At 33.5% G+C, this 26369-nt stretch overlaps 1 protein-coding gene across 17 annotated transcripts in view; it reads left to right on the top strand.

The window, feature by feature from the left end:
- MEF2A (myocyte enhancer factor 2A) overlaps positions 1–26369 on the top strand; it is a 222813-nt gene that overhangs the window by 40170 nt on the left and 156274 nt on the right. For 13 of the 17 annotated variants that reach the window (XM_031955502.1, XM_031955503.1, XM_031955501.1 and 10 more), the window contains exon 2: positions 19555–19676. The exons of 1 other annotated variant lie outside the window; for it this stretch is intronic. The gene's annotated coding sequence lies outside the window, so the exon portion shown is untranslated. Of the gene's footprint in view, positions 1–6105; positions 6509–19554; positions 19677–22604; positions 22676–22924; positions 23020–26369 lie in introns of those variants that run through there. 3 more of the 17 variants (XM_031955499.1, XM_031955498.1, XM_031955504.1) reach the window with 3 other exon arrangements.

The following is a 26369-nucleotide window of genomic DNA, read 5'->3' as shown; positions in this document are numbered from 1 at the left end:
TTTTTAAAAATTTCATTGTCCTCCTCAGAAAATTAAAATAGGTTTTCTCTGTCTCATAGTAAGTTTGTATGCTTTACTTCAGCTTTCCCCTCTGACCTGGAACCTGCTTCGTATTTCTGTGTGCTGCCTCTTTCTTGCCTTGGGCCTTGGCTGGGTCTGGCATTCTTTTTTTTTTTTTAATTTATATAGCTTTTTATTTACAAGATAAATGCATAGGTAATTTTTTTCAGCATTGACAATTGCCAAACCTTTTGTTCCAGTTTTTCCCCTCCTTCCTCCCACCCAATTCCCCCAGATGGCAGGTAGACCAATACATGTTAAATATGTTAAATTATATGTTAAATATACATATCCATACAGTTATTTTGCTGCACAAGAAGAATCAGATTTTGAAATAGTATACAATTAACCTGTGAAGGAAATCAAAAATGCAAGGGAACAAAACCAGAGGGATTAGAAATGCTACGTAGTGGTTCACACTCATTTCCCAGAGTTTTTTCGCTGGGTATAGCTGGTTCTATTCATTATTGAACAAATGGAACTGATTTGATTCATTTTATTGTTGAAGAAAGCTACATGCATCAGAATTGATCATCATATAGCATTGTTGTTGAAGTATATAATGATCTCCTGGTCCTGCTCATTTCATTCATCATCAGTTCATTTAAGTCTCTCCAGGCCTTTCTGAAATCCTCTTGCTGATCATTTCTTACAGAACAATAATATTCCATAATATTCATATACCACAATTTATTCAGCCATTCTCCAGTTGATGGGCATCCACTCGGTTTCCAGTTTGGGGCCATTACAAAGAGTGCTGCCACAAACATTTTTGCACATGTGGGTCCCTTTCCCTCCTTTAAGATCTCTTTGGGATATAAGCCCAGTAGTAACACTGCTGGATCAAAAGATATGCAGAGTTTGATAGCTTTTTGAGCATAGTTTCAAATTGCTCTCCAGAATGGCTGGATGTATTCCACCAACAATGTATCAGTGTCCCAGTTTTCCCACATCCCCTCCAACATGCAGCATTATCTTTCTCTGTCATTCTAGCCAATCTGACAGGTGTGTAGTTGTATCTCAGAGTTGTCTTAATTTGCATTTCTCTGATTAATAATGACTTGGAGCATCTTTTCATATGGCTAGAAATAGTTTCAATTTCTTTGTCTGAGAATCGTCTGTTCATATCCTTTGACCATTTATCAATTGGAGAATGACTTGATTTCTTATAAATTAGAGTCAGTTCTCTCTATATTTTGGAAATGAGGCTTTTATCAGAATCTTTGACCATAAAAATGTTTTCCCAGTTTATTGCTTCCCTTCTAATCTTGTCTGCATTAGTTTTGTTTGTACAAAAACTATAAATTTGATCTAATCAAAATTTTCTATTTTATGATCAATAATGATCTCTAGTTCTTTTTTGGTCACAAATTCCTTCCTCCTCCACAGGTCTGGAGGTAAACTATCCTATGTTCTTTTAATTTATTTATAATCTCATTCTTTATGCCTTGGTCATGAATCCATTTTGACTTCATCTTGATGTACGATGTTAAGTGTGAATCAATGCCTAGTTTCTGCCATACTAATTTCCAATTTTCCCAGCAGTTTTTATCAAACAGTGAGTTCTTATCCCAAAAGTTGGGGTCTTCAGGTTTGTCAAACACTTGATTATTAAAGTTATTGACTATTTTGTCCTTTGAACCTAACCTATTCCACTGATCAACTAGTCTATTTCTTAGCCAGTACCAAATGGTTTGGGTAACTGTGCAGCTTTATAATATAATTTTAGATCTGGTACAGCTAGGCCACCTTCATTTGATTTTTTTTTTCATTAGTTCCCTTGAAATTCTTAACTTTTTGTTTTTCCATATGAATTTTTTTTTAGGTCATTAAAATAATTTTTTGGGAGTCTGATTGGTATAGCACTAAATAAATAAATTAGTTTAGGTAGTATTGTCATCTTTATTATATTTGCTCACCCTATCCAAGAGCATTTAATAATTTTCCAATTGTTAGATCTGACTTTATTTGTTTGGAAAGTGTTGTAGTTTTGCCCATATAGTTCCTGATTTTCCCTTGGATTCCTAAGTATTTTATACTATAAGTAGTTACTTTAAATGGAATTTCTCTTTTTAACTCTAACTGTTGGATTTTGTTAGTGATATATAAGAATGCTGATGACTTCTGTGGGTTTATTTTGTATCCTGCAACTTTGCTAAAGTTGTAGATTATTTCTAATAGCTTTTTAGTAGAATCTCTGGGGTTCTCTAAATATACCATCATATCATCTGCAAAGAGTGATAATTTGGTTTCCTCTACTCTACTCTACTCTACTCTACTCTACTCTACTCTACTCTGTCCTACTCTAATTCCTTTGATCTCTTTCTCATCTCTTATTGCCACAGCTAGCATTTCTAATACAATATTGAATAGTAATAGTGATAGTGGGCAACCTTGTTTCACTCCTGATCTCATTGGGAATGGTTCCAGTTTATTCCCATTATATATGATGCTTACTGATGTTTTTAAATAGATGCTACTGATTATTTTAAGGGAAAGTCCATTTATTCCTATACTCTCAACTGTTTTCAATAGGAATGGATGTTGGATTTTATCAAATGCTTTTTCTGCATCTATTGAGATGATCATATGGTTTTTGTTAATTTGGTTATTGATATGGTCAATTATGCTAACAGTTTTCCTAATATTTAATCAGCCCTGCATTCCTGGTATAAATCCTGCTTGGTTATGGTGGGGATGATTTTCTGTAATCTGTAATGTTTTTGCTAATATTTTAAGATTTTAGTATCAATATTCATTAGGAAGATTGGTCTATAATTTTCTTTCTCTGTTTTCAACCTACCTGGTTTAGGTATCAGTACCATGTCTGTGTCATAAAAGGAATTTGGTAGGAGTCCTTCATTCCCTATTTTTTTCAAATAGTTTATATAACATTGGAGTTAATTGTTCTTTAAATGTTTGGTAGAATTCACATGTAAAACCATTTGGTCCTGGGGATTTTTTTCTTAGGGAATTAGTTGATTAATAGCTTGTTCTATTTCTTTTTCTAAAATGGGACTATATAAACAGTTTACTCCTTCTTCTGTTAACTTGGGAAGCCTATATTTTTGAAGGTAGTCATCCATTTCACTTAAGTTGTCAAATTTATTGGCATAAAGTTGAGCAAAGTAACTCCTAATTATTGACCTAATTTCCTCTTCATTGGTGGAAAGTTCTCCCTTTTCATTTTTAAGACTAACAATTTGATTTTCCTCTTTCCTTTTTCTAATCAAATTTACCAAAAGTTTTATCTATTGTTTTTTTTAACAAAACCAACTCTTAGTTTTATTTATTAATTCAATAGTTTTTCTGTTTTCAATTTTATCAATTTCTCCTTTTAATTTTAGAATTTCAAGTTTTTTATTTGATTGGGGAGTTTTTAATTTGGTCTTTTTCTAGCTTTTTAAGTTGCAAACCCAATTCATTGATCTTCTCTTTCTCAATTTTATTCAAGTAAGCCTCTAAAGACATAAAATTTCCCCTTATTACCGCTTTGGTTGCATCCCGCAAATTTTGGTATGTTGTCTCATTGTTTGTCATTCTCTTGGGTTAAATTATTGTTTCTATGGTTTGCTGTTTCACGCATGGTTCTGGCAATCTTAATCAGTCAAGTTTCCTTCAGTCTTCTTAGGCCCAGATCCCAAACTCCACAACCTGTCCAGGAGGTGAAAATTTTTGTGGTTCCTTCAGAGGCTCCAGCCAAACCCACATAGCTCCCAGAGTCCCTACTTCCTGTTTCTGTGGAGCTAGCCTGGAGGTATTTGCACTTCATACTGCTTAATTTCCAGTGCCTTTCTTTGGATCTTTTTGGGTTGTTCTAGGAGGGCCCCTGTCTGCTCCCAGTCTTGACTCTCCACTGGTCTGTATTTGCTATCTGGGACAAATTTGTTCAGTTTGTGGGGGCAATCTGAGAGCTTGAAATTGATTGATCTCTATCATCTTCCCAGAATCCTTCTCTCCAAGTCTAAGTTTTAAGGAATTGTTTTCTTTAGCTTCTGTATTTCCTTTTCCATTTGACCAGTTATACTTTTTTTCCTCCCGAATGTCTTTTGGTATTCATGCCAAGCAGTGATACTGCTGGGTCAAAAGACCCAGCTGGGCACAAGTCACATCATCTGATCATTCATCAATTGGGGCATGGCTCTTATTTTCTATAAATTTGACTCAGCTCCCTCTGTGTTTGAGAAATGAGGCCCTGTCAGAGAAATTTACTTCAAAATTCTTTCCACAATTACCACTGCTAATTTTATTTCCCCCCATTTATTCTCTCCTTTTACCTTGTCCTCTCAAAAATGCCTTAGTACTGAGATACTAAAGAAGGGAAAGGGACCTGTATGGGCCAAAATGTTTGTGGCAGCCCTGTTTGTAGTGGCTAGAAGCTGGAAAATGAATGGATGCCCATCAATTGGAGAATGGTTGAGTAAATTGTGGTATATGAATGTTATGGAATATTATTGTTCTGTAAGAAATGACCAGCAAGCAGGATGAATACAGAGAGGATTGGGGAGACTTACATGAATTGATGCTGAGTGAAATGAGCAGAACCAGGAGATCATTACATAGTTCAACAACGATACTGTATGAGGATATGTTCTGATGGAAGTGGATTTCTTCAACAAAGAGATCTAACTCAGTTTCAATTGATCAAGGATGGACAGAAGCAGCTACACCCAAAGAAAGAACACTGGGAAATGAATGTAAACTGCTTGCATTTTTGTTTTTCTTCCTGGGTTATTTATACCTTCTGAATCCAATTCTCCCTGTGCAACAAAAGAACTGTTCGGTTCTGCACACATATCTAGGATGTACTGTTACCTATTTAACATGTATAGGACTGTTTGCCATCTGGGTGAGGGGGTGGAGGGAGGGTTGGGAAAAATCGGAACAGAAGTGAGTGCAAGGGATAATGTAAAAAATTATCCTGGCATGGGTTCTGTTAATAAAAAGTTATTTAAAAAAAAATACCTTAGTACTGACCACTCTCTCCCCCCAATATGCCCTCCCTCCATCACTCTAGTCCTCCCATACCCTATTTACCTCTTAATTTCTTATAGGGTAAAACAGACCTCCTTCCCATACCCTTATTGAATATGTATGTTATTTTCTTTTTGAGGCAATTCTGATGAGTTTAACATTCACTTCCTCCCCTTCACCATCCAGGTGAGATCCACCTCACCTCAATCCCTCTTTTCTGCCCTGGACCTGTTAAAGTGTGTTTCCGCCCCACTCTAGGTGTAAAATTTAGTGTGATGATTTTGGAGCCCTGGGATTGGTATCAAGGCTGTCCTGGTATGGCCTGTGTTAGGACTCCATGCTGTACTCCCCCTGGTGTCACAGATCTTTCCTTCTGACCTTCTAAATCAGGGGTCCTCAAACTATGGCCTGCAGGCCAGATGCGGCAGCTGAGGACGGTTAACCCCCTCACCCAGGGGTATGAAGTTTCTTTATTTAAAGGCCCACAAAACAAAGTTTTTGTTTTTACTATAGTCTGGCCCTCCAACAGTCTGAGGGACAGTGAACTGGCCCCTATTTAAAAAGTTTGAGGACCCCTGTATCTAAATTCTTTTCAGCTGAAAAATGTTCTAGTCTGTCTTTGGAATGTTCTGACACTTTAAAATTTGTTGAGAGTCATTATTTAAAGGAATTTGGAGCAGTTTGGGGAAAGGTTGGGCGAGTTCCTACCTTTACTCTGCCATCTTGGCTCCCCCTCCAGTTGTACTTTTTAAGGGGTTGTTTTCTTTAGCACATTTTTGTATCTCCTTTTCCATTTGGTCAATTCTACTTTTTAACCAATTGTTTTCTTTTCCCAATCTGCTGATTCTTTCCCCCCTAAGTTTTCTTGCATCACTCTCATTTCTATTCCCATTATTCTTCTGCCTTCGTAAGCTCTTTTTTGAGCTTTTCCATGAGTTTTATTTTTTTTTTTTTCTGGGCTTGAGATCACTTTATATGTGTTTTGACATTGTTATCTTCTGAGTTTGTCTCTTTTACCTTCTCTGTCACCATAATACCATTCAGATTCTTTCATGTTTTTTTTTACTCATCTGTTTTGTTCTTTTTCCTTTTAAATGTGAATTGTGCTCCTGAAGTAGAAGGGGCACTGCCAGGGCCTACAAGTCCTGGATGTTTACCTGGTAGTGCACTGATGTTGCTGTGAGGCCTATGGGAGACCCCCTCCTGTCTAGTGCTGCCAAATCCCATAGGGTTCTGGCAGCTTGCCTAGTAATGAGTTAGTGTTCTAGTGTTGGTGTCTGGTATTGCTGAGGCCAGTTGGAACGTTTGTGTGTTTCCCCAGGGTGTAGCAAGCTGGAGGCTACTTGTTTATCTGGAACTCTTCTGAAGTACGTGGAGGCTTAGTTGCTAGAGGTTGCCTGTTCATTTGGAGCTGTGCTGAAGCAGGTTCTGGTTCATGGAGCTAGATTCGGTCAGCTCCTCTGGCTATGCTGAGGTGAGTGAGGGGTCCTGGTGTTGGTGTTTGCCTGCTCCACAACACTGTAGGTCAGAATCTCCTCGTTTGTTGAGGTGGGGTTTTCTGTCCTGGCCTATGTTCCCTTTTTTACTTAACCTGAGTGAGATGGATCTTTCTTGCTACTTCTGAGTTTCTTAAGGTAAAGATTGTTTCATCTTTCTTTTTGCTGGTTCTATTGTTCTGGGATTTGTTTTAGTGTATGGAAATGAATGTGGAATATGGGAAAAGTTATAGTGATTTACTTCTTACTCCTCCATTGTGGCTCCTGGAAGTTTGGCTACTTCTAATTTTAATATTAATTGTATATATTAGTGTATCTAGCTTTTCTATTTTTTTTTTGTATTGTAATCTTTCAATATCTTGAGCATTTGTACCGTGCTTTCTCTTTTAATCACTAATGCTTGTTATGCCTTATACATAGCAGGTGTCTAATTTGTGGTTGAATTAGAATCTTTTTTGTAAAGGGCCTTCAAATATTAACACTCAGTTTTACTTGGGAGTAAGTTTATTTTTTAAATGAATGTGTCAGATCATGGTCATATTTTGTCTTTGTATTCCTAATACATTCCTAGACTCATTAGATTGTGAGCTTTTTAAAAGAACTATCTTTTGCCTCTTTTTTATATTCCCAGAAGTTAGCACCAGTGCATAGTATGTACAAAGTGCTTAATAAGTTTATTGATAGTTTCTAGCACTGCTTCCTGGATACAATAGATATTTATTAAATATTTGAATTGATTGATGGTATAACATGTTTGCTCTAACAGACAATAAGAGCCTTTTGATTCTGAGGATAAGTGATTTCTTCAAGATTATATTGATAATAAGTAGGAGAACCAACATTTGAAACTGATGGTCTATACTCCAGATCCTATACCACTTTCAGTCTTTTGAGTTGTATTAAGAGAAATTCTGTATAAAATGCATTTTAGTCCATTGTGGTGAAAGGGGACATAACATAAAAGGCAAAGACGATTGATCTGGAAATTAGGCTTTAGTTTCAACACCATATTTGATATTTAATTGGCCATGTGATTTTGGGGAAGTCACTTTGGGGAGGCTTACCTTCCTTATCTGTAAAATGAAGGATTTAGATTAGATCTTTACAGCTCCTTGAAAGCTCTAACATGCAGTAATTTTATAGAATTTTTAAAGGTTTTACTTCATATAAAGTATTTTTATGATAGAATAATACATGTCAATGGAAAAAGCTTGCTTAGATAAGTTTTGATTTCACAAGAAACTCATGGAACAAATATGCCCACAAAACTCTGCATTGATTATTGTAGTCATTTTATGTGTTCTTCTACCAACTTTTTTTTAATCTTATTTATATATTATATATTTCTAACCTATAAATTCCTCATTATTTAGATATTACATTAAAATTTAATTCTGTCTAATGAGATTTTGCTAATCACCTAAGTTCCAAGAGCAGGACTGCTATATTCATTAGCAAATTTCAAAGAAGGTACAAATGGAGAGAAAGGAGTTTGCTAAGTGACTATATAGTTACTTCGTTTGACCTATAGTTAATGGAAGTCATAAACACTCTAATATATCTGCAAAAAAGATGCCAATTGGATTCACAAAAGGTTGGATACAATTGAAAAATAACTAAACAATAATGACTGGCAGTCAGAAAATTTTAAATTATAGGAAACATTGATGCCCTGTCTGATTTTCAGTCTTCCTGACCCTGAGGTCAGCTCTCTGTCCACTATACCATGCTTCCTCTCATTACTCATCAATTCCTCTAGTGGAGAATGTACCAGAGAGTATGAAGCACTCATATCTTTCAGCTTTTTTTGTGTGCTTGAAATTTTTATAGTAGTAATTTTTAAGAGAAGTTTTGTAATTTGGCTAGATTTGCAATCTTTAGAACACTATCCATGAGTTTCCTCATACCCATTAATTACCATGGAAAACTAAAATTTGTTATTAGTTAACATTCTAGGATTAGAAGACAATAATATTAAAAATAAATTTACATTAATGCCACTGACCATTTTTCCAGCACATGTTGAACATTGAATAAATAATGATAAAATATTTTTATCACAATTTTTTTTCAAATACCCACATAATGTTTCTCTTTAGATATTTAATAGATGTGTAATCTTGAACAACTAACTTGTCTATTTGGGCTTTAATTTCCTTATCTTTAAAAATTAGAATCTTGGGCTTCATGGGCTATAAATTCCATTTTTAGCTCTTTGAATATGTGTTTTTATTTTGATATCATATTGTTGACATAAATGTCAGCAAAAAAGTGACTTCCTGGTACTTCCTCATCCCTATTTTCAAACCATTCTACCCACACTTTAACCATTATCTTCATTTTACTGCTCCCTTTGAAAACTTGGACTTGAACTGTGTCTTGGAACCAACCTGGGCTCTGATAGATGAGCTGATACCCTATATAACCATATCTTTAAGCATAGAACTAGGCCTCTACCTCATTTCCCAGTCATTTCCAAACTGTGTTGCTTTCATGATTGTATATTCAGGCATTCATTCTCATGCTGTTTCTACCTTCTTACCCCCCTTTTCCTTTTATGTGATATCTTCCTCCACTTATTGGAATGTAAATTTGCTTGTATTTGAATCCCTAGGCCTCAGTAAGTTCTGTCATCTCATAAATGCTTAGCAACCTTAAAAAAGGGCCCTTGATATATTTTCAACATTTATTTTAAAATTTCAACCAAAGAGCATCTTTTACTTTTACTTTAGTCCCTTTTCTTTAGCTTCGATTATTCTTCTTCTCTGCCATAAGCAGAAGATGGGAATTTCAAAAATGTCAAAGACATTAATACATACTATTAGATAAAATGCTTCTAAGATGTGTGGGGTGGTGGTTGTTTGACTTCACAGTTTCTTTGAATGTGGTTTATTAAAAAAAGGGGGGTTATCTGCATCCACTTACTGCCACATGACAATATTATCTCTTTGAATTGAGGTGATTGGAAATCTTTATTATATTACAGTCTTTTAAGGCTATTTTCTCTTTTGTATACTTGGGCTTTTTGTTTTTGGTCTTGACCTGTGATTTATTGTTTTAGACATGTTCATTGAAGAAACTCCTAATATCAACTGGTTTTCACTTTATAGTCTTAAATAGATACAGCCTTTTATATTGAGAAGTAGGAATTCAATTCAAGTCTTTTCAGCTCTGGTTAGGGTTCATATACCATATAATATTGCCTTTTACTATCTTGTTTATCATAATTTAGTTCTTCAAAGGGTATGAGATTAGTAGATAAGTATACTATATTCTAACTTAATTATAAAGATACATCTGTTTATTTGCTTCATAAAATCGAGGGTATAAATATGCAAATCATAAATGACAAAGCATTTATGGGATTAAGTTGTAAATACACAAATGGGAACCTAGTTAATTTTTATTTTATGTTCTACCATCCATAATACTAAAACTTGAGAACTCATCCTGCCATATACTAGAAGTTGATCTTCAAATTGAATTTTTAAGTTTACACAATTTGAATAGGATTTAGTGCTCATGAAAATTAGTTTCTTTTTTGTATTGCTGGTTTTTGAAATAAATGAAAATTAAATAGCAACTTCTCCCCACATTTTAGGAAAGTAAATCAACTCATTCCAGCAAGGAAAGATTAAAACTCACTGTTAATTTTGCAAAAAGGAGTCTTAAAATTTCTTTTTAACTCAATAATATTTAAATTTTTAGTGCTTCTTTAAAATATAATTAGCACATGTGTCTTATTATTGCTAGGCTATTTAAAAATTTAACAATAAAACTGATGAAAAGCTTTTAATTGTAGATTGGTTAAAATGGAAAAAAATTATAGAATCCAATTGTTATGACAAATTTGGTCAGAGATTCTAGTGTATATGGTATGTGAACTAACTATATCAGTGCTAAATGAGTTATTCTTGCCTATTTGGGACCTATCCCAAATTTGGAGTTAGACATATAGTTAGGGGTAAATATATAATTCTTGTGTCTTTGACCATCTTACCAAGTAATATATCATTTTCCACACTTTGGTGTTAGCCCAGTTCTTTCCATTAGTATGAGTAATAATAAATTGGTTCTTTTTTTAAATTAAAATTTCTAATTAATGAATTGCTAATTAATTGTGGAATTGTGAAATGAGGCAGGCATACCTAGTATTTTCTGGGAAAGATCACCGTAGCAGTGGGGAATAATATTTCAATAGCATTTTAATAAGACATAAAAAAAGTTCAAGGATGAACGGCATAGAAAGTATGGCGATGGATAAGACATAGAGGCCGACTGCATGGAAATAAGAAAGAGTGGAGAAAGGCAGGAAGCAAGGGGAAGGGGAATGGGGAGAGGGAAAAGCAGAGGGTGTCAGTTCTATAACTTTGAATTAGAGTTGGAAGCACTTAGCAGCATAATTATATGTGTAAAAACAGTTTTAACATTCCTTTTTCTTTTTTTCTTCAGATTTTGAGTTCTAAATTCTACTTTTTTCACCTCTCCACCTCATTATGAAGACAAGCAATTTGACATAGGTTTTATATATATATATATATATATATATATATATATATATATATAGTCATACAAAACAGATTTCCATGTAAGTCATTCAGTAAAAGGAAACATGGACAAAAAACCCCCAAGAAAAATAAAGAAATAATACATTCTGCATTCAGGGTCCACCAATTCTTTCTTTGGGGATAGACAGCACCTTCCATTATGTCTTACAGAATTATTTTAGAGCATTCTATTGCTGAGAATAGCTTAGTTATTCATAGTAGATTTGTAATAGACCAGAACTCTGAACTTGAAACAAGGATTCTTACAAGGTGCTGTCAGTGGAATTATCTAGTTTAGTATGGTGCTTAATAGTTCTCTAAGTTTAGTATAATTAATTTAATCTTACAACAAATAATGGTTTCCTAGTGATATAAGGATTTGGACTTTAACACCTGGCTATTCTTGTGGTGATTACTGAACTGAAAAACCAAGGCTGCCCAGAGACCTCCAGAAAAATCAAATAAGAATATCACATAGCTTATCATACAATATTGCTGTTACTGTGAATAGCATTCTCTTAGTTCTGCTTATTTCATTTTACATTAGTTCATGTAAGTCTTTATATGTTTGTCTGAGAACATCCTGCTCATTCTTTTTAAAATTTTTTTCAAATATTTTCTTTTTTCCTAATTACATGTAAAATGTTTAAAACTTTTTAAAAATTTGTGATATTTAATGTTTTTATTTTTCCCAGGTACATGTAAAATAATTTTTAGATTTGTTTTTAAAACTTTTGAGTTCCAGATTCTCTCCCTTCTTTCCTGCCTCACCCCATGTGAAGTTATACAAAACATTTCTATAAAAGTCATGTTACAAAAGAAAACATAGATCTTCTCCCCCCAAAAAAAAATCTTCAAGAAAAAAAAAATTTAAGTATTCTTCAATCATAAACAATTGTTTTTCTGGGTATGAATAGCATTTTTTCATTATAAATCCCTCAGAAGTAGTTATGGATCCTTGTACTGCTGAAAATAGCAGTCATTCACAACTGATACAATATTGCTACTACCTTGTATCCAGTACATTTTACTTTGCTTTAGTTGATGGAGGACTTTTCAGTTTTTTTCTGAGAGCATCCTACTTATTTTCCATAGAAAGTTAATATTCCACATGATACAGTTTATTCAGCCATTTCCCAATTTTCCTCAGTTTTTAATTCTTTGCCCTGAGAAAAGATCTGCTATAAATATTTTTGTAATCTTTTTCCTTTTTAAAAATCTCTTTTGGGATTCATGTTGAGTAGTGGTATTGTTAGGTCAAAGAATATGCATGATTTTATAGCCCTTTCGGCACAGTTCATAGCTTTTTATCATTTATTAATTGGGGAATAATTTATTTTTTAAAAGAATACATTTGACTTACTTTTCTATATTTTTGAGAAAGGAGGCTTTCATCAGAGAAACTTGTTTCAAAATTCTTTTCCCAATTACTATTGCTAACTGCATTTCCCATCATCCCTTGTTTATTCTGTTCTCTCCTTAAAAGTGTTTTTCTACTGACCATTCTTCCTCCAATATGCCCTCTCTTCCATCACCCTCCCTCTTTCCTGTATCCGTTTCCCTTCCTACTTTCCAGCAGGGTAAGATGGATTTCTGCATCCATAGTTTTTAAACTCAAATCCTTGCCCCATTTGTTTTTATCTCTTTGGGATATAGTCCTAGTAATGGTATTGCTTGGTTAGAGGATTTGCATGGTTTTATAGCTCTTTGAGCATTGTTCCAGATTGTTCTCTAGAAAGGTTGCATCAGTATACTTCACCAATAGTACATTAGTGTTTTAATTTTTCTATATCCCCTCCAACATTTGTCTTATTTCTTATCTTTCATATTAGCTAATCAGACAGATGTGAGTTAATAGTCCATTGTTTTAATTTATGTTTATCTCATTGATAGTGATATGGAAAACTTTTAATATACTATTGATAGATTACTTTGTCTGAAAATTGTCTCTTCTTATCCTTTGATCATTTATCAGCTGAGGAATGGTTCTTATTTTAATAAATTTGATTCAGTTTTTTATGTTTGAAAAATGAAGTCTTTTATCAGAAAAACTCACTGTAAAATTATTTTCACAGCAATATTTATTAGTTATGTATTTCCCTCCATCCTATTTTCCTTTTTTTTATTGTCTGTACTTTTACAGTATCCATTCTCAAAAGTGTTTTGCTTCTGAATTTTACATCTCCCAAATAGCCCTCCATTCTGTAGGCTCTCTTCCCCTCCCCCTTTTTCTTATTCATTTCCCTTCCTACTTTCCTGTATGGTATGATAGATTCTGTACCCAACTGAATTTGTTGTGTATTATTCCCTCTGAGTAAATTCTGATGAGAGTAAAGTTCATGTGTTCTCTCCACTTCACTCATTTTCCCCTCCATTATAAAACTTCATTCAGTCCTCTTTTACTTCAGATCATTTGTCCCTTTTTACCTCTTTCTCCTTTTTCTTATGTATCCTCTTTTCTCATCCCTTAATTTTATTTTTTTAGATAAACATGTCATCCCATTCAAGACAGATCTCTACTTTCTGCTTGTGCATATTCCATCTAATTGCCCTAAAAAGGAGAAAGTTTTTAGGAATTATAAATATCCCAGGTAGGAATATTAAGTGTAACCTTATCAAATCCCTTATGATTTCTCTTTTCTGTTTACCTTTTTATGCTTCTTTTAGATCTTGTGTTTGAAAATCATATTTTCTATTCAGCTCTGGTCTTTTCATTAGGTATGCTTCAAAGTCCTCTATTTCATTGAATATCCAATTTTTCCCCTGAAGGATTATATTCAATTTTGCTGAGTTGATTTTGATGTGTGACTCTTGGTTCTGAGTGAACCTACCTCTTGTGTTGTCCAGAATATTATGTTTCAGTCTTTAATATAGAAACTCCTAAGACTTGTATTATCCTGTGACTTCACGATATTTGAATTGTTTCTTTTTGGCTGCTTGCAGTATTTTCTTCTTAATCTGGTATATTTGGAATTTGGCTATAACATTCTTGGAAATTTTCATTTTGGGATCTCTTTTCAGAAAGTGATTGATTGATTCTTTCAATTCTCATTTTATTTTCTAGTTCTACAATATCAGGGCAGTTTTCCTTGAAAATTTCTTGAAAGACTTTTTCTTGACTCTTTTTTGATCTTGACTTTGATGTAGTCTTAAATTATCAAGTCAGTTATTTTCCCAATGAGGTATTTCACATTTTCTTTTATTTTTTTAAAAAAAATTTGATTGTTTCTTGATGTCTCATAAAGTCATTAGCTTCCACTTGTCCAGTTCTGTTTTTTAAAAAATTATTTTCTTCAATGAGCTTTTATGGCTCCTTTTTCATTTGATCTATTCTGATTTTTAAGGTGTTATTTTATTTGGTATTTTTGTGCCTTCTTTGCCAAACTCTTGAATCTTTTTCTCATGATTTTCTTGCATCCCTTTTATTTTCCTTTCCAATTTTTCTTCTACCTCTCTTACTTGATTTTCAAAATCCTTTTTGAACTCTTTCCTGTCTTGAGACCAATTCATATTTTTCTTGGAGGCTTTGGATGTAGGAGCTTTGACATTCTTTATCTTTTTCTGAGTGTGTTCTTTTTTGTCACCATAGTAACTTTCTATGGTAAGATTTTTTTCTGTTGTTTGCTCGTTTTCTAGTCTGTTTCTTGATATTTACCTCTATACTAAAGTGGGGCTCTGCTTCCCAACTGGAGAGGGCACTGTCTTAAGCTTCGGATTTTTTGTGTAGCTGTTTTTAGAGGTAATTCTCGGAACCTGTTACGTTTTTGACTCTTTCAAAGTTTTTAAGACTCTTTTTTGTTTGATTTAGGGCAGATTTTTTTCCTCAAGAAATTTTTTATGTGACTCTGGATATAGGTATATAAAAAAGGTGTGCAAATCAAATATTTACTGATAAGAAATCATAATTTTAAACTGACACATTCTTATGAGGCACCATATGGGATCATGAACCACAGTTTAAGAAGCTGACATCCCCAAAAGTTATCAAACTGTGCATACCCTTTGATCCAACAGTGCTACTACTTTTTTTTTTTTTTTTTATTTAATAGCCTTTTATTTACAGGATATATACATGGGTAACTTTACAGCATTAACAATTGCCAAACCTCTTGTTCCAATTTTTCACCTCTTACCCCCCCACCCCCTCCCCTAAATGGCAGGATGACCAGTAGATGTTAAATATATTAAAATATAAATTAGATACACAATAAGTATACATGACCAAAACGTTATTTTGCTGTACAAAAAGAATCAGACTCTGAAATATTGTACAATTAGCTTGTGAAGGAAATCAAAAATGCAGGTGTGCATAAATATAGGGATTGGGAATTCAATGTAATGGTTTTTAGTCATCTCCCAGAGTTCTTTTTCTGGGCATAGCTAGTTCAGTTCATTACTGCTCCATTAGAAATGATTTGGTTGATCTCGTTGCTGAGGATGGCCTGGTCCATCAGAACTGGTCATCATATAGTATTGTTGTTGAAGTATATAATGATCTCCTGGTCCTGCTCATTTCACTCAGCATCAGTTCGTGTAAGTCTCTCCAGGCCTTTCTGAAATCATCCTGTTGGTCATTTCTTACAGAACAGTAATATTCCATAATATTCATATACCACAATTTATTCAGCCATTCTCCAACTGATGGACATCCATTCAGTTTCCAGTTTCTAGCCACTACAAAAAGGGCTGCCACAAACATTCGTGCACATACAGGTCCCTTTCCCTTCTTTATAATCTCTTTGGGATATAATCCCAGTAGTAACACTGCTGGATCAAAGGGTATGCACAGTTTGATAACTTTTTGAGCATAGTTCCAAACTACTCTCCAAAATGGTTGGATTCGTTCACAACTCCACCAACAATGCATCAATGTCCCAGTTTTCCCGCATCCCCTCCAACAATCATCATTATTTTTTCCTGTCATCTTAGCCAATCTGACAGGTGTGTAGTGGTATCTTAGAGTTGTCTTAATTTGCATTTCTCTGATTAATAATGACTTGGAGCATCTTTTCATATGACTAGAAATAGTTTCAATTTCTTCATCTGAGAATTGTCTGTTCATATCCTTTGACCATTTTTCAATTGGAGAATGGCTTGATTTTTTATAAATTAGAGTTAATTCTCTATATATTTTGGAAATGAGGCCTTATCAGAACCTTTGACTGTAAAAATATTTTCCCAGTTTATTGCTTCCCTTCTAATCTTGTCTGCATTAGTTTTGTTTGTACAAAAACTTTTCAGTTTGGTATAATCGAAATTTTCTATTTTGTGATCAGTAATGATCTCTAGTTCTGCTTTGGTCATAAAGACCTTCCCCTTCCACAGGTCTGAGAGGTAAACTATCCTATGTTCCTCTAATTTATTAATAATTTCATTCTTTATGCCTAGGTCATGAACCCATTTTGACCTTATCTTGGTGTACGGCGTTAAGTATGGATCAATGCCTAGTTTCTGCCATATTAGTTTCCAATTTTCCCAGCAATTTTTATCAAACAGTAAGTTCTTATCCCAAAAGCTGGGATCTTTGGGTTTGTCAAAGACTAGGTTGCTATATTTGTTGACTGTTTTATCCCTTGAACCTAATCTATTCCACTGATCAACTAATCTATTCCTTAGCCAATACCAAATAGTTTTGGTAACTGCTGCTCTATAATATAATTTTAGATCTGGTACAGCTAAGCCACCATCATTTGATTTTTTTTTCATTAATTCCCTTGAAATTCTTGACCTTTTGTTTTTCCATATGAACTTTGTTGTTATTTTTTCTAGGTCATTAAAATAGTTTTTTGGGAGTCTGATTGGTATAGCGCTAAATAAATAGATTAGTTTAGGTAATATTGTCATCTTTATTATATTTGCTCGCCCTATCCAAGAGCATTTAATATTTTTCCAATTGGTTAGATCAGACTTAATTTGTGTGAAAAGTGGTCTGTAATTTTGCTCATAAAGTTTCTGATTTTCCCTTGGCAGATAGATTCCTAAATATTTTATATTATCAGTAGTTACTTTAAATGGACTTTCTCTTTGTAACTCTGAACAGTGCTACTACTTATATCCCAAAGAGATAATAAAGAAGGGAAAGGAACCTGTATGTGCCAAAATATTTGTGTCAGCCCTGTTTGTAGTGGCCAGAAACGAGAAACTGAGTGGATGCCCATCAATTGGAGAATGGCTGAATAAATTGTGGTATATGAATGTTATGGAATATTATTGTTCTGTAAGAAATGACCTGCAGGATGAATACAGAGAGGCTTGGAGAGACTTATATGAACTGATGCTAAGTGAAATGAGCAGAACCAGGAGCAGAAACACTTCAGCAAAGATACTGTATGAGGATGTATTCTGATGGAAGTGGATTTCTTTGACAAAGAGAAGATCTAATTCAATTTCAATTGATCAATGCTGGACAGAAACAGCTACACCCAAAGAAAGAATACTGGGAAATGAATGTAAACTTTTTGCATTTTTGTTTTTCTTCCTGGGTTATATTTTTACCTTCTGAATCCATCTCTTCCTATGGAACAAGAGAACTGTTGGGTTCAGCATATATATATATATATATATATATATATATATATAGTATCTAGGATATACTGTGACATATTTAACATGTATAAGACTGCCTGCCATTTAGGGGAGGGCATAGAGGGAGGGAGGTGGAAAATCGGAACAGAAGTGAATGCAAGGGATAATGTTGTAAAAAAAAAAAAAAAAATTTACCCAGGCATGGGTAGTGTCAATAAAAAGTTATAATTAAAAAAAAAAAAAAAGAAGCTAGCATCTAGGGAGAAGTATATTTACTATTCTCTTGTATCGTGCACTGGTTTGTGATCAACTACAAGCACTCTTTTCAGCCCTTGAACTGTGACTGGGGTAAGCTTTGCTATGGTAGTGCTCCTTCTTGGACTGTCATTAAGACCTAGGACTGTTACCTGATCCAAGTATAGGCAGTGAAAAAGAGTTGTGCCCTTGGTGCCATCAAAGGCATGTATGTATGTATGTACATGTATGTATGTACATCTCCCTCTGATCCATTGTCCCATCCCTTTACCATCTATGGGCTGAAAGGTTTGGAAACTGCCACTGTTGCCACTGATAAAGTCACCTGGTGGCCTGTTCCTGATTTGCTGGGGCCTGGTCTTGGCTGGCATTGCACACACTGGATAGCTTTCCTTTTTTTCCCTGGTGTAACAGATCTCTCCTGTAGATCTGAGTTGTCTTGGGCTGGAAAAAAACATTTCAGTTTTTTGGTGTATTCTGCTGCAATAGAATTTGTTTAGAGTCATTATTTAAAGATATTTGGAGGGATTTGGAGGAGAGCTCAGGCAATACTTTGACATCTTGGCTCCACCCTCATAAGATAGTCTTAATACAGGTAAAATCTTTTTTTTTTCTTTTTTTTTTTTTTTTGGTCTCCCTGTCTCCCTCCCTGTACAACTGAAAAAGTAAAAGTCCTTGTCACAATATATATGTAGTTAAGTCAAGCAAATTCTTACTTTGGCCAGGTATATGTATATATATGTGCATGCATGCATATACATACATACATGTATATATGTATGTATACATGTCTCATTTTGTTTTTTGGGTCCATCATCTTTCAGGAAGTCTGTGTTGTGTTTCAAATTGAGTACTAGGGAATTATGTTTGGTCATTGTGTTAATTAGAGTTTTTAAGTTGTTCAAAAATCTTTTAAACAATATTTTTCCCATTTTGTTCACTTTATTCTACAATAGTTCTTTATATAGGTCTTTTCAAATTTCTCTCAAGCTGTTCCCCCTTCATTTCTTACAGTATAATAGTAATCTATAACATTTATACACTAGAACCAATTCAACCATTCTTTTAATTAATTAATGGACAGTCCCTCAATTTCCAATTTTTTTATCACCACAAAAAAAGTTACTATAAATATTTTCCTTTTTTTTATTTCCTCCATTTGATTTCTTTGGGTATAGGAACTTCAATGTAGTGCTATTGTTATGTTCGAATCTTGACTATTTTATGGTTCTCTACTTGAAAATTCTCATGTGTATCAAGATAAAAAAATATTGTTATAATAATGTAGTGATGCAAATCATAGAACAGCTTGAAAGTTTGCTTTTAAAAACACAAAAAGAAGAGAGTGAGTTTTTAAAATGTGGACTATGAAAAATAAAGGACTTTTAGAGCTTTCACTGACAGTAAAATTCTAGTAGACAATTGTATTCAATTGACATATTCATTTAAATAATGTGGTTAAACTATGAAGTTCAGGAAATATTTTAGATCTCACATACAAAATTATAATACATTTTTCCTGGGATGAAACTTTCAAATGTTGTATATATTACATTCAGTTGACTCAAATTTTTGTTTTTAATGTTACTTAAACAGGTCTTATTTTGGAAGTAGAAAGTTAAGTTGACAATCTTATATATGTAAAACAAGGAGAGATAAATATTAACTCTTAATTTCCCCTCCCCTTTTTTTTTAAGGTGTTGCATTTTAAGAAAGAGTAATCAACAAGAACTTGCTGCAAGGGCTGAACTGTCTATACTTAATTGCTTATCTTTTTGCTGAGTTTTGTTTATACAAAAGATTCAACATACCAGTTCTGGTAAGAATTTTTTTTTTTTTTTTGATTTAGTACTGTATAAATATATTTTAATTGGAAGATTCTTTAAATATGTCTGAGTTATGCTGAGTGGTGTTTTATTTGAATTGGCTTTCAGAAAAAGAAAGCCTTACTCTATTAATTCCAAAAGACTCGTAATAACTTTTGGTGGGGGCTTTTATTTTTCTATATATTCTATACCTTTTATTTAGAGCAAATTTTTGTTTTTTAAAATTTTTTATTCATTTTAAATTTAAATACAAAGTGAGAAAAGAGAAAAAATGTTTATATACACAGCAGAACATGAGAGGATTTAATGTAAAACAATAAATTTCCATTTCACAAAAAACTATGTAATAAATCCTACACATTGTTTTCAAGGCAACCCATCTGTGCTTCCTTCTAGGTTTTATTTTTTTCTCTGCTGTGTACTTTAAATTTAATTTTATTATTATTTTTTCAAAGTCAGTGAAATAATTTTTTTTAGTAACTTAATTGTAATGGCATTGAATAGATAGATAAGTTAGATAAAATTATTGGCTTTACCTATCTATGAATGATAAATATTTCTCCAGTTATTTAAATCAGACTTTATTTGCACGAAGAGTATTTTATTCTTATGTTTATGGAGATTGCTCTGTCTGTTTTGGCTAGTATACTTTAAGGTATTAAAATTGCTTAGTAATTTTAAGTAGTCTAAAACAGTGTTAAATAATATTGGTGATATGTTGTATAGTTTCCCTATTTTTCTCTTTTAATTTATTTTAGCTTTAACTTTGATGTTATGATTATCCTCCCTGCTTTTTTTTACATAATAAATTCTATTTTAGTCTTATTTTATCTCTTTATCTTTTAAATAAATAAATTTTATTTATTATCTGCATATCTCTCTTTTGTATCCTGTTTCCTAAAAGCACAAGATGTTGAATTCATATTTTTTAATCCATTCTGTTTTTGTTTATGTTTTATAGGTAAATTCACATAGTGAATTATGACTTTATATGTATTGCCCTCCATCCTATATTTTCTCCTTGTCCTTATGCTAGCTCTCCTCACTTGTCTAATTCATATCTGATACCTTGCCCTCGTTTTTCCTTAATCTGCATCCCTCTAAGAGTTTATCCTTTATTTTCTCTCCTCACCCCCTCAATCTTAATTTACCTACCTTTCTAAGTATTTCTCCCTTATTCCCTTCCCTTCCTAGTTGTTAATCCACACATCCTTCTAAAAGTCCTTCCCTTTTCCTATCCCCTAAACCTCTTATTTCTTTCTAAAGTTAGAAGACATTTATAGCCTTCTAGGTGTATATATTGTTCCCTCTTTAACTTATATCTGATAAGAGTAAGGTTCCAACCTCCCAGCCCTCCTCTTTCTCTTGCTTTTTCTATATCAATTTTTCCTTTCATGCTTCATTTGTAAAAGATAATCACTCCTTTTCATCTCTCCCTGTGCAATTATATATTTTTAGAGGCATCCTATTTTACAGAGTACAGCCAAACCTTTCAAATTACCCAAATAATGACAGTCATAAGACTATTGATAAAATTTTCACATATAAGAAGTAAACATTTTGACCTTATTATGTTCCTTATAATTGTTCTTTAATGTTTACCTTATATTTCATCTAGATCTTACATATTGAATTTTCCATTAAGTTCTCTTTTTGTCACAAAATTTTTCAGTTTATTAAAGGTCCACTTTTCCTCATTTAGTATTGTACTTAATTAACTTTGTTGGGTAAATTACACTTGGTAACTCCAGCTCTGTAAAATATTGTGGTTTAATACTTATGGTCCTTCAAACTACAAGATCTTGTATAATCCTGATCATAGTTCCATGGTAGTTTTTTTTTTGTTTTTTCTTTCTGTTATTGATCCTTAGTTTCTACGTAACCTAGGAGCTTTGAAACTTGGCTATGACATGTCTGAAATTTTTCCTTTGGGGATCTCTTTCATTTGGTGATTGGTGGATTTGTTTTTGTTTTTGTTTTTTTTTGTGTGTTTCTGCTTTAGCTTCTTGTTGTAGAACTTCAGGGTAATTTTCCTTGATAATTTCTTGTAATACTGCATTGTATGTATGTATATAATATATGTATTATATTATATGCAGTGTTCTTTTTCTTAATTGAAAATTTCAAGTAGTCTGAAAATTCTTATATTGTCTCCAGTTTGTTCTCAAGATGAAATATTTTTCTGATGAGATATTTCACATTATGTTCTTTTTTTTTTTTCATTCTTTTGATTTTATTTTATTGTTTCTTGATGCTTGATACTATCATGAGTTTTCTCTTGCCAGTTCTAGTTTACCAGGGATTATTTTCTTCCTTAAATTTTAAAATTTCTTTCAAGTTGGTTGACTTCCTTTTCATAAATTTTCTTGATCTTGGATGGCTCTTTTTCCCCCCCTAATTGTGATGACCGCGTTTAGCACCCAGGGTATTTTGAAATCAGCCAGAGTCAAGATAAGGGAAAATTCTTGATCTTTATTCTTTGCAGAGGTGAAGGGGAATGGCTATATGAAGTGAGAGCAATAGGGACAGAATCCGGCCAGCAGTGCCTCTGACTCTCACACTCCACCCACCAAATCTTCTACACAATCTCCTATACAGCACATCAAACTTGCACAGAGAGTGGGCGGGGCCATTCTTTCTCCACGCATATATTAATAGAGTATTGTCCAATTGCTAATTAGCCTTAAGTGGTGGAACTCAGTGCATCTGCTCAGCTTCAGCCCATTACACCTAATTTTTCCTTCATTTCCCTTATTTTATCTTTAAAGTTATTACAAGAAGGCAAAACTTTTTTATCTCCACTATCGTCCTCTTAATATGAGCCCAGATTTTTCTCTATCCCCATAATAGTAGCTATCTATGATTGGGTTCTTTCTCCTTTGCTAACTCTTTTTAAAAATTTTTTAATTTTTTATTTTTAGCAGATTATTATATAATCAAGTACAACCTGAAGTATGAGGAATGGTGCCTCAAGTCTAAGATCCTTCTCATGGTTAGTTTCTAAACTCTATCCAGGGCCAAACTTTGGGCATTCCTATCCAATTCTCATTCATGGCTAGTGCTCTCAGCCGTATTTTCCTTTAAATGCTCATGCTTCTTGTGATTGCAAACATCCTTTACCCTTGGTGCCCTAGAATTGAAACCAGGGACTCTGTTCTCTGTCAAGTGCCCATAACCAGCAGGATCTCTGCCCCCTGCTACCACATTCACCAGGTGTATGTCTGCTCCTTTTCCTCTGCAGGAATCATGTCTGGTCATCATCCTAATTGAAGATGATATCTGTGTATGCATGGGAGAAATGGATAAGTTTAGTTATATTCTTGATTTCCAGAGTTTGTAAGTTTGATTATCTGTTTCTTATTTCTTTTTTTTCATTGATGTTTATTTTCCTTCTCTGATATGGATTAACATTAGCTTTTGGTATATCATTGTCTCAAATTGAAGTTTAAGAATTAAAGGAAAGTTAGTATCTAACTTATCTGAATCTTAGGAATATGGTATAAATCCCATCCTCTGCCTCTGTCTTCTTTCATAGGCATTTGGAGGATCTTATAATTAGAAGGAACTTGTACAATCATCTTATTTTTTCTGTTGATTTTTCTCAAATGTAGAAACTGTGGCATATAAATTGAGCTACTCATTGTCACAAGATACATGATAGATATTTGCGTTTAAATCATATATATATGCATATGTAGATATAACGTGTATGTGTATATATATATTAAAGATATGGGTATATATATTTATATTTGAATGTAAAATTCAAATAGACAAGCAGTTGTCAAGTTGTCAAATAGACAAGCAATTGCAAAGTACTATAGATATAGCTATATATATGACTAGATATACTGTTGCTTCAAAAACTGTTAAAAGTTTAAAGCTGAATTAAGACTTTGAGGCATTCTGTATATGTACATACACACACATAGCATCAATTAATTGATATAAGAATTCATGTGTTTTTATATTTGAAAGGAACCTTAGAGTGGTTCCAGATTCCTTGATGACATGTAGGACTTAAAAATTTGCCTATACTTTGGGCTAATTCCTCATGTTTTATTGTTGGGAAATCTCTGTATCTTTCCTGCCTTTCTTTGTGTGCATTTGGCTATCTCTCTTTCATTCTGACTACTTCAAAGGAGTTTTAAGTTGCAATTTTCCAAAGCTTAGAAAAGGTTCCTTTGAAATCTTAGGATGTTTGTTTTTTGGGAGTATGTAAGGGAACTATATCTTTTCTTTTAAAAATTTTTATTCTTCTTGAGGAGTGCTCTATTTGAATCTTTCTTACTACTTGAATCTTACTTACTTGGGGCTATAGATATGTACTTTGGATCCACTGTGTCCATATGTATTTTTTTTTAATTATTATAGCTTTTATTTACAAGATATATGCATAGGTAATTGTTCAGCATTGACAATTGCAAAACCTTTTGTTCCAATTTTTCTCCTCCTTCCCCCCATCCCCTCCCTCTGATGGCAGATTGACCAATACATATTAAATATGTTAAAGTATAAGTTAAATACAATGTATGTATACATGTCCATACAGTTATTTTGCTGTACAAAAAGAATTGGACTTTGAAATAGTGTACAATTAATCTGTGAAGGAAATCAAAAATGCAGGCATTGTCCATATATATTTAAGTTGTGGGTTTTTTTTTTTTTTTGGTGAGGAATTATAAGAGGTCCGTTTATCTGAACTATAGAGTACTAGATTTCTTTCTAAGAAGAGATTAAAAATTATTTGAACTATTCTAGTTCTAGACACTTTGCCTTAGAGATGCAAATACATTTTGGGGGGATAGGCTTGTGCCTAAAACATAGAATATTAAATTTTTTTCTCCAAGATAGGTGGGAGCCAGCGTGTAAAAGACTGAAAATGTTAGTGTTTATTTATATTTGATTCTAGAGGTAATAGGGAGCTATTGAAATTTTTTGAATAGGGAAGTGACGTGGCCATATTTGTGCCTTAGGAAAACATTTTGATAGGGATTTGTGTGTGTGTGTGTAGAGTTGGATTAAATTAGGGAAAGAGACATGACTGATATAGACTAATATGGAATCTAGTGCAATATTTCAAGTAAGAGATGATGCAAGTGTAGTTAAAGGAAGTTGGTAGCCATTTGAGTAGAGAGAAGGGTAAAATTATGAGATGTCGCATTGGTAGAAATAATAATACTTGACAACTGCTTGTTGTATCTGGTGTCTGGTAAATGAGAATGGAAGGTGTGGGACACTAATGTTATAAGCCTGAATGAGTAAAAAAAATGGTGGTATTCTGTAGGGAAACTGGAAAATTTGAAAGAGGGAGTGTTTTTGCATGGGCGGGAAGATAATGAAGTCTATGATACAGGTTGTAGCCTTTTTATGCTGTTCATATTGTGTTACTGTTCCCTTCCAAAATGAAGGATAATAGAATTTTGATTTATTGCCAGTCTCAACATTGAAATGATGATCTTAGGGCCCATAGTGGCATATGCTGGGGGAGGGGTAGACTTTCTCTGTGGCACCTGCTTAACTGCTGCTATTAGTGACTGAGTTGGTGTCTACTGTAGAAGCAGCAGAAAGAAGAAAGGAATTCAGGGCTGGATGATTGCCCAACAAGCATCAGAACAATGAAGAAAAAAATAAGGCCAGAGCAAAAAGAATTAGTAAAAGGTAGGGGTTAAAGTAAGAATAAATAATAGGTTTATGGGAGAGCGAGGTGGTACAATGGATAGAACACTGGTCCTGGCTTCAGGAAGACCTGATTTCACATTTGGTTAGAAACTTATTAGCAGTGTGACCCTGGACAAATCATTTATCCCCATTGCCTTCCTATCAAACAGAATAAAGTACATCTTTGTCACATTTTTTTAAAAAATGGCAGGACAGTAGATAATCAAAGTATTACTTTTTCAATTTTCAGGATGACAACAGTGGTATAGTTAATAAATGATATTGACTACCTTTGTAGTTGGCTTAGGTGGAATGAAGTAGATAAGAGGAATTGAGAGAGGTGATAGATAAACTTGAGATGCTAGAGTATTTGAAAGAACATCAACATGTATATTGTGATCTCTGAGTATGAGGACAAGGTTAGGGGATAGCGAGTAGTATTGTGAGCTAAGGACTCCTTTAGAAAGGAGAGAAAATGACTTGGAGGCAATAGAATAAAGCAACAAGAATCTGTCAAGAGGCAGTGAGGGAAAAAAATAGTCCAGTCTCTCTCCTTCCTTTTCCTGCCTACTTATTAGATAGTGGTAGAATCATGGCAATTAGGGGTCTTAGAGGAATGTACTAGTTATAAGAGAAAGGAAAAAAAAGTTTCAAGGTTTGTGATGACAGCGTAGTATTTCTGTAGGGACAGAAACTTCAACTTTTAGGATGAGAAAGTTTGGCTGGATTTTGATGTTGCCGTGTGAAGAGAGTTTCCACACTGTTGAGATTATGGATTAATTTATTGTTTACTACCTATTTTATAGCCAACTTCAGCAATGAAAGTTTGAATCTAGTATTAAGTATTAAAATTATTGACAATGCTATTTTGTATGACCTGTTGTGAGGTTTATATATAAGGCTCTAACAAAGTTTGAATATTGTCTCAATTCTCGTTTAATTAGAAATTATAATCACTATGCTTTAATGATATCTTTGAATTTGAAAATATTTCTGTTTCACAATTAAGTGCATATTCTAATTAT

Source organism: Sarcophilus harrisii, chromosome 2, assembly GCF_902635505.1.
Source record: "Sarcophilus harrisii chromosome 2, mSarHar1.11, whole genome shotgun sequence".
Taxonomy (NCBI): Eukaryota; Metazoa; Chordata; class Mammalia; order Dasyuromorphia; family Dasyuridae; genus Sarcophilus; species Sarcophilus harrisii.
This window is presented reverse-complemented; position numbering and strand designations above follow the sequence as displayed.